Source organism: Rhinopithecus roxellana, chromosome 11 (assembly GCF_007565055.1).
Source record: "Rhinopithecus roxellana isolate Shanxi Qingling chromosome 11, ASM756505v1, whole genome shotgun sequence".
NCBI lineage: Eukaryota > Metazoa > Chordata > Mammalia > Primates > Cercopithecidae > Rhinopithecus > Rhinopithecus roxellana.
In genome coordinates this window covers 64157785-64167378 of record NC_044559.1, presented here as the reverse complement: position 1 = coordinate 64167378, position 9594 = coordinate 64157785, and the positions used below count along the sequence as shown (strand labels likewise).

Sequence of the window (9594 nt, the reverse complement as noted above, 5' to 3'; positions counted from 1 at the left end):
AGACTTGTGCAGTGTCCTAGTCTCCAAAACTTTAAAAACTGTTGTCCTACATTATATTTAAACGGAAAAGGAGACTTATTTGTTACCCAAAGCAATGTTTAACTGAAAGATGCATTTTTCTGAAACTCAAAGGTGTTCAAGTCTTTAACCTAAAGAACTTCACAGCTGAGAGTTCAGGGCTCATGGCAGCCTCTACATTTATAGGTTCATTTTCAATGCTAATGAATTCTTTTTTTTTTTTTTTTTTTTTTTTTTGAGACGGAGTCTCGCTCAGTCGCCCAGGCTGGAGTGCAGTGGCCGGATCTCAGCTCACTGCAAGCTCCGCCTCCCGGGTTTACGCCATTCTCCTGCCTCAGCCTCCCGAGTAGCTGGGACCACAGGCGCCCGCCACCTCGCCCGGCTAGTTTTTTGTATTTTTTAGTAGAGACAGGGTTTCACCGTGTTAGCCAGGATGGTCTCGATCTCCTGACCTCGTGATCCACCCGTCTCGGCCTCCCAAAGTGCTGGGATTACAGGCTTGAGTCACCGCGCCCGGCCGCTAATGAATTCTTTTACAAGCTGTATTTGTTCCTTCTTTTGTGTATTTTAAACATTTATTCACAATCATCACTTAGATTTAACCTAGGGATTTTTTTGCAAGTGAAAATAGGACTTAAATTCAGATTTATAGTTAAAGGGCAGGAAACTGAGAGGAGGTGGAGACTAAAAATAGCCAGAGGGTAAAATGAGAAAGGACTTTACTAGACTATTTAAAAAAAAAACCCTAGCTTGCACAGTGGCTCATGCCTGTAATCCCAGTGCTTGGGAAGGCTGAGGCAGGAGGATCCCTTGAGCCTAGGAGTTCGAGACTGCAATGAGCTATGATCTCACCACAGCACTCTAGCCTGAGCGACATAGTGGAATCCCTTCTTTAAAACACAAACAAAGTGAGACTCTTTCACTAAAAAAACCAAACAAATACCTATGGTGCTGCATGGCACATGCTCCCTACTGTTGACCAGTAACTCTTTGTCGGGCAGATCACGAGGAGTTCGAGATCAGCCTGGCCAACATGGTGAAATCTCATCTCTACTAAAGATACAAAAAATTAGTCGGGTGTGGTGGCGCGCGACCGTAATCCCAGCTACTCGGGAGGCTGAGGCTCGGGAGGCTGAGGCAGGAGAATCGTTTGAACCAGGGAGGTGGAGGTTGCAGTGAGCCAGGATCGCGCCATTGCACTCCAGCTTGGGCGACAGAGGGAGACTCCTTCTCAAAAAAGAAAAAAAAAAAAATCCAAAAAGTCTAATTCATTTTGAAATTTTGACACACAGTGAAATCACCAGGGAATCTTGCAAAAAAAAATGCAGATTCTGATCCGCGGTTGGGCCTGCGATTCCGCATTTTTAGCAAGCACCCAGGTGATGACCTGACTGTTGGTCTACCGGTCACTCTTGGAGAAGCGAGGCCGTAGGCTCCAAGATATTGGAACCAGACCTTGTCAATTTAGAGGGCTTACTTTTGACAAGGAGAGGACTTTACAGAAAGGTCGCCTGGAACCTGTCCTATGTGGGGTACGTCCTGGCAGCTCCCTTTTCAGGTTTTGAGTCAACGTTTGGGGAATTGTATTACACTTCACTCATTTCATCCTCAGCAATAACATGAAGTGGGCGCTATTTATCCTTGTTTTACAGGGAAAAGTAAGGCTCAGAGTTAAGTTGCCCAAGGTTAGGAGATTTTCAGATGCGTTGAACCCAGGTCTTTTTGACTCCAAGAGATAACGCTTTTCACTAGCATTCTGGAGCTTCAGTTTCCTGTGCTGTGAAATGGGAAGGATTGGCTAGCAGGGTCCAGATCCCTGCCAGATACACCTAAAGGAGGCCTTGTATTTTTTCTCGAGATCTTGCTCTTTGACCCTGCGAGGAAAAGTTCTTTTTGGGAACACCGAGTTCCCCTCGGCTTGCCGAGGTCAGGGGTCATGGCTCTTCCCGGGAAGGGTCCGGCAGGCCTAGAGCGGTCTGGCTGGTGACACAGAAAGCCAGTGCATTACATAACCCCGAGAAGTTCCTCTCCGCTGCGCCCCTTGCCCCTAGTCAAGCCGCAGCACTTAGACCGGATCCCCGCGTTAAATCCTCTTCGCCCGCCAGGCCCACTCCCCGGCCGAGCTGGCGGGGCTGAATGAGCCGGTGCATTTCAAAGGCGGAGCACTGAGATTTTCCGCGCCACGCTTCCCTCCCCCGGCGTTGCCAGCTGGGCCCCCTGCCCCAGCCTCGCCGGCGCCTCCGCCCAGTCCGCTCCCCGCCTCACCGAAGCGCGGATCGCGCCGCCTGGGGCCCGGGAAGGGGCCACTGCGCAGGGACGCGGCTCGGCGGGTGCGCCCTGGGGGCATGTCGGCGCACTACTGCCGGGGCTGCCGTGGTCCCGGCGAGGTGAGGAGGCGGCGGGGCCGGGCTGGGGGCGGGTGTGGCAGGAGGGCGGGCGGGGCATGGGGGTGGTCTGCGCGCTCTGGGCGGGCTGCGGAGCGCTGGAGCGCTGGAGCGCTGGGCTGTCCCGGGCTCAGTCTCGCCGGCGGCCCCGGCTCCCGGATCCCCAGTGCCCGGGCCAAGAAGCTTCCTCGGCTCCTCCTCCTCCCTCTCCCTGACTCGGTTTTGCAGAGGGCGCGGTGGCTCAGGTGACACGGGCATCCCACAAGGAAGGGCGGCGGGACGGCGGGGCGCTGGGGCTGCCCTTGGAGCTGGAGGAGGACGGGGACGCTCCATTCCATACCGCGCCGGGAGCCTGGGACCCTAACTTGGGTGCGTCGGCGCGCAGCTTGGGTTGGGAGGGAGACACGTGCCCACTTGCCCTCTCTGGGTTGGGTCTGCGCTGCGTACGAGTTTTTGGGCAGGTGGCTAGAGAACGAGCGGCTTTGATCTCCATCTCTTGTGGTTTTCAAATGCAGACTTCTCGGTGGAATAGAGACCGTCTTTCTTCTGGATTTCATTCTGGATTTTATGTTTATAGTACATTTTAAAAATATCTCCCCTGTTCCCCACCTCAGACAGTAATATTTATTTCCCCTGTGTGCTATATTGAAAACACACCGACTTTCAGTGGATTGAACTCAATTTCTCAGTTGCTTCTTGTCCACAAAGAAACCAGTGATACCTGTATCGTGGACTCAGAAAATCGTTCGTAACAAAATTTGAAGCACAATTCCAGCAAGTCCTGGGGCTATTTGGTTAGTCTTTTGTTTTCACACATCAGCATTCTAAACTTCTCATAGTATTTATTTATTTAGAGACAAGGTCTCGCTCTGTCGCCCAGGCTGAAGTGCAGTGGTGCGATCTCAGCTCATTGCAACCTCCGCCTCCCCGGCTCCAACGATCCTCCCTCCCCAGCCTCTGGAGTAGCTGGGACTAAAGGTGCACGCCACCACTCCCGGCTAATTTTTGTATTTTTTTTTTGCAGATACAGGGTTTCGCCATGTTGCCCGGTTTGCTCTTGAGCTCCTGGGCTCAAGTGATCTGCCCGCTTTAGCCTCCCAAAGTGATGGGATTACAGGCTTGAGCCACCGTGCCTGGCCATAATTTTTTAAAATGTCGAGTCAGACGGGTCCTGCCAGGACACTGGTTAAACACTCTCATTTTGAAGAGCCTCTAATTAGTTCATCCTACCTGTGTCTTTGCTCAGAGCTAGGCACTCCCACGGCGCCACCAGCTTAGCCCAGGGGGAAAATCTTCCGGCCTTTCAAATTCAGAAACACATTCACTCCACAGGTGTCCAAGCTCACTAACATTTAAAATCATCAGCTAGCTGCCCTTGCATAGTTTGTCGCTCCCCCTCCATAAATGTCATGCCAAACTATGGCTAATGGTGTTTGACATCCCCCCCACCCCCGCGCCCCCAAGGTGACCGGATGTTTGTTGAAGAAATGAAGGATGTAAAAGAGTAGTGGTAGCAATTAGGTGAACTGGATTTGGTCACTTATAATTACAGGGTTTAGAGAAACTTTGAAACTGAAAGGCTTTGGAGACCATCTACTAAATTCAAACCCTTCACCTTACAGCCCTGGAAGCTCAGATCCAGGTTGGCAAGGATTGGCTGAATTCATATTGTTAACTGGTGATGAAATCAACACTAGAATCCAGATCTTCTCATTCCAACCTAACTCAGTTTTCCAAGGCATATTGCCTCTAGGCGTTTTGAGCAAAAATAATATGACTAGCATCACCTAATCATATCATTTTCCTGTTCTTATTTTTTATGTTTGTTTTTTTAACTGATGGGATTCTGAAATCGATGAGAAGTTGATTTAATCAAATTGCTTTTGTGGCACAATTTTTAAAGATGCAAACCTTTGATTTTAAGTAATATTTTCAATTATTTATATTATGGATATAATCTCAGGTGAATGCCCAGAAGAAGAAAATTAGTCCAAATAGACGGGAGTAAGTCTACTCACATCTTTCCTTGGAGTCTTTTCTGATTCTCAGCACCCTCTATGGTAATGATTGATCAGAAGTAAAAACATGAATTATAGTGTTGAAGTGGTTTATATGAGGACTGTTTGTTTGTTGTGATTAATACTATGACCAAAACAAAGCTAAGAAAGGAATTTCAAACTGACTTATTTAACATTGCGTTGCACTGCATATTTTTCAATTTATTTCAATTTAGCAGATATTTATTGAGTGCCTGCTGTATGCCTAGTGCTGTTCTGGGCATTTGGGATGTGTCAGTGAACAAAACAAAGATCAAGTTACAATTTATTCATTAGAATTTTTCCAGGATTTCTTAGACAGATACAAGAGAATTTCAGTTTTACCTAAGCAGGAAAATAAACATAAGTGATCCAAACTATCTTCCTTCCAATCCTATGATTCTGAGTATCTTATAATCATGGAAAAACAAAAACAAAAACAAAACAACAACAACAAAAAACAAATTCAGGTGAAGTTACTTTGACTTTTATGAGCTGACATTTTACTGTAAGTGAATTGCAGTTCCCACATTTGGTTATTTAATATATGTTCATTTGGAGTCAATGAAATGACATTTCCTTTATTGCAGGGACATCACCGTGGTGACTAAACTTGAAGCACGGGATGATCTGTTTTCTTAAGAGCGTTAATGGTACCGTGTTAATATTGGAGATGAATTAAATCAGTTTATAAGATGTAGCTTTTTATTTATATTTATGAAGATGGTGTTCTGTAGTTATTTTGTCTCACTTTACATTTTGTCCCCCACTTTCCTTCACGTTTATAGACTGCACAGTGTTGCAACTTATTGGTAAATCCGTTTCCACAATAGTTTTTCTTTTTAATCAGACATTCCAGTTTTAAGCATTTTCTAATTCTCTCAATTGCTTTTTCTTCAAAACAGCATGGTTTGCAAGCTCAGGCATGTTTATTGTTTTTAACAAAGGCTTATCAAAATGAACTTGGCAGTTTTTCAGTCATATACAGCCAAAGAAAAGTATTCAGTGCTGCTTTTGGGGTTGTTTATGCATTCCTCACCTAACCAGTTGCTTTGCTTTTAAAAATTGCCAATTTGGAAGCTATTTTCTTATGAGTACCTTTCCAGTGTATATAAAAAGTCACCCATTGAAATGGTGTAATAATTTAATTGATGAAAACTAAATACACAGTTGAAGATGTTGGGGGATTTTGAACAGAAGGATTCTCTCTCTGATAATATTTTTAATGTGCTCTACATCAAAGGACATCAGAAAGTGTCATTATCTAACAATGTCCTGTATAAAGGCGGTGTCTGTTGAACATCTGGAGAAGAGTCACAATTTCTGATGCATGCTAGGCACCTGGAATAGCTGATTTTTTTTTCTTCATTCACCCACCACTGTGTCCCATCACATACACATCCTTCCTTCATTTACCGCACATTGACGAGTAGGGGGAATTGCTGTAGCCAGGTAAGACGTTGCCTGAAATTAATTAATTATTTAATTCATGTGCTCATTCATTTATTAATTTAATGAATATTTACTGAACTTCTACTCCTTATTAAAAGATTTGTGTAAGGATTTGTGTGAAGATTGTGTTTTGAGCATCTCTATTCTGGTGCTAGTGACAGCAGGACGTGTAAAGACACAGAACATGCCTGTAATGCAGCTTACATCCTGGTACGGAAGAGAGGACATTGTATGGTTGGCTATCATACCAATTCTAATTACTGTAGGAGATGTATAAGTACTTTGGGAATTAAACGGAAGAAGAGAGAGCAGGCAGGCACTGTGAAGATTTGAGGGTTAGGGAAGACTTTGTAGAGGAGGGCACATTGGAGTTGCTTCTTGAAAGATGGTAAAGCATGGTAAAGCTTTTATAGAGGCAGAGGATATACCTGTCTTTATGGGAGCACATCCTTGCCTCTTTTTGAAGACACGTAGAAAACTTCCTCTTGGGAACCAGTTGAGGCTGTGTTGGGTTGTATAATAGACACTTATCACCTCTCTGCCCTCTGCATGCATCTGACTCTGTTCTGCCTAATGAAATACTGCCCAACACTGAAACAACTCATTGGGTTAACCAGTGCTCTCCTTCTCTGAAACACATCCTGGTTGTTGCTCAGGCACAGAGACTGCTGTGGGAAATAGCTGTCATCTTAATAAATTTGTATACTTGGCTGTTACTAGGTCAGGTGCATGCTTACAGTCGTGTTTGGTTACAGTCCAGTTTATGCCAGTAGTACTTTGCTATTGTATTATTATTTTTTCTTTCAGACAGAGCCTTGCTCTGAAACCCAGGCTGGAGTGCAGTGGTGCTATTTCGACTCCCTGCAACGTCTGCCTCCCTGGTTCAAGCGATTTTCCCACCTCAGCCTCCTGAGTAGCTGGGATTACAGGCATCTACCACCATGCCTGGCTAATATTTTTGTACTCTTTTTTTTTTTTTTTTTTGAGACGGAGTCTCGCTCTGTTGCCCAGGCTGGAACGCAGTGGCTGGATCTCAGCTCACTGCAAGCTCCGCCTTCCGGGTTTATGCCATTCTCCTGCCTCAGCCTCCCAAGTAGCTGGGACTACAGGCGCCCGCCACATCGCCCGGCTAGATTTTTGTATTTTTTAGTAGAGACGGGGTTTCATCATGTTAGCCAGGATGGTCTCGATCTCCTGACCTTGTGATCTGCCCGTCCCGGCCTCCCAAAGTGCTGGGATTACAGGCTTGAGCCACCGCGTCTGGCCACTCTTTTTCTTAGTAGAGACAGGGTATCACCATATTGGGCAGGCTGGTCTCGAACTCCTGACCTCAGGTGATCTGCCCGCCTTGGCCTCCCAAAGTACCTTTGTACTTTTGTGATTTGTATTGTAATTTTGTGATTTAATGAAATATTGCATAAACTGATGTAATATGAATGCTAAACAAAGAATGATATTTCTGTGCAAACTAAGTTGATTACTATATGGGCCCATAAAAGTAAGTAATGTTAAAAAAAAAATATCGACATATGCTGCAACATGGATGAACCTTGAAAACATTATGCTAAGTGAAAGAAGTGAGATACAAAGATCACATGTTGTATGATTTATATGAAATGTCCATAATAGGCAAATGCATATCAACAAAAAGTGGATTAGTGATTGCCAGGGAAGTGAGGTAGGGGAAATAGAGAGTGATTGATGATGGATGCAGGGTTTCTTTTTGGGGTGAGGGCTGTGTTCTGGAATTAGATAATGGGGTGGTGATTACACAGCATTGTAAATATATAAAAACCACCAAATTGTACACTTTAAAAGTGTTAAAATAGTGAAGTTTACGTGAATTTTATCTCAATTTATAAAAATACTGTAAAGCTTTTTAAAAAGCAACATGAACAAGCAAATTACAAAAGAAAGAGGGATGAGTACTTAGGTGTGGCATAGTGATAAGAGATTTGAAGAGTACAGTAAAAATTTCTAGAATGATTTTGCATTCAGGTTTTTTCACAGGCTCTAATAAGGTCCTGCTCTTCTTTAAGAAATGGAAGCAGGAAATCTGGATGTGGATTAACCAAGAAAAATAACATAGAACTCCAATCATGACCCAATATCCAAAGATTAGTGAATGAATTTTTTGTTTATGATACGAATTGAAACAAAATGTTCGAAATATGTTGTATCAACTTTTTGACTCTGCTTTTCCTGACTTCTGATTACTGCTGAGAGCTTCTAATGTTTCCATTTCTGAGGGTACCCTGTATATTTTGAAAATAACTCATCTCTGTATGTAGAGAGAAATTCCATGTCTATGAGCCTCTTATAGATATAGCATTAGTCACTTAAGACTGTAAAGGAGGCCAGGCGTGGTGGTTCACGCCTGTAATCCCAGCACTTTGGGAGGCCAAGGCAGGTGGATCACCTGAGGTCAGGAATTCGAGACTAGCCTGGCCAACATGGCGAAACCCTGTCTCTACTAAAAATACAAAAATTAGCTGGGCATGGTGGCGCGTGCCTGTAATCCCAGCTACTAGTGGGGCTGAAACAGGAGGATCACTTGAACCGGGGAGCCAGAGGTTGCAGTGAGTCGAGATCGGCCTGGGCAATGGAGCAAGACTCTTGTCTCAAAAAAAAAAAAAAAAAAAAAAAGACTGTAAAGGAAATTGGGACTCAGTTTCCAAACTTCCAAATCACCATAAAAATCAGCAACTGTTTCCCCCTAACACCGTCTTCTGGCTCCGTGGTTCATATATGTAAATAAAGTAGCTACATAAAATGTTACTACACCAATACTTAAAATTTATCACCCAAAACATTTGTAGGCTGTTTTTTTTCAAAATATTTCTGAGCACAAGTAATCATTTTGTGGTTTATTTGACATGTTATAAATTAGGGCCATAATTACTTATTTTGGGACCAACTGATATTATTTTTATAATTCCACTTTGCTTGATGGAATACTTTCCATGGGAGTGAGTTTGTATTTATCTACTGAAACCAGATGTATTTCTTCAAACAGCAATTTCAGCTCACTGAACCTGTAACTTCACAGCAACCACATTCATAGCTCGTGAAGGAACCACCAAAAAAATAAAAACTCACAACAGAGTTAAATCTCATAAGGGAGAACAGAGTGCTGCTTCTTCAGGCAGTGATAGTTCAACCAGACAACTATCAAAAACCAGCCTTAACCATCACTGTTAAATAGTTATGAATAGCGGTAGCCCAAGCTCACAGGCATAAATGATATAAAAAATAAATGGTCTGTTCAGGTTGACACCTGACAACCTAGTATCCATACTCAGTTGATTGAAGACTCTGTATCAATGGTTCTCAACGCCACCTACACATTAGAATCACCTGAGGAAGGAAAAAACTGGTGCTAATGTCCTACTCTGAAAAATTCTGATTCAGTAGGTCTGAGATACAGGGCTAGGGTATCGGTAGTTTTTAAATCTCTCTGGTGAATCTCATGTACAGCCAGGGTTGAGAAACTATGGATATATATAATATTAATTTTATGCTTCCTTAGAAAAAAATTTTATTGAAACACAAAATTTCATGTTGTGGTATCTTCTTAACATATAATGGAAATTTTTTGTGTGGGCATTTTCTCTATAGAGGGCCCGTTCATTATATGGAAAGCTTTTCCTAATGGTTGAATGAATGTTCAGTGATGTTTTTTCCTTCTCTGTGGAATTCACTAA

The 9594-nt window shown here is 43.6% G+C and overlaps 1 protein-coding gene across 2 annotated transcripts in view; it reads left to right on the top strand.

Annotated features, from left to right (window-relative positions):
• Window positions 1-2121: 2121 nt before the first annotated feature.
• The window catches only part of SLC16A12 (solute carrier family 16 member 12), a 100044-nt gene continuing 92571 nt past the window's right edge, over window positions 2122-9594 (top strand). The window contains exon 1 of one of the 2 annotated variants that reach the window (XM_030940076.1): window positions 2122-2405. The gene's annotated coding sequence lies outside the window, so the exon portion shown is untranslated. Of the gene's footprint in view, window positions 2406-2556; window positions 2648-9594 lie in introns of those variants that run through there. The other variant, XM_010380450.2, reaches the window with a different exon arrangement.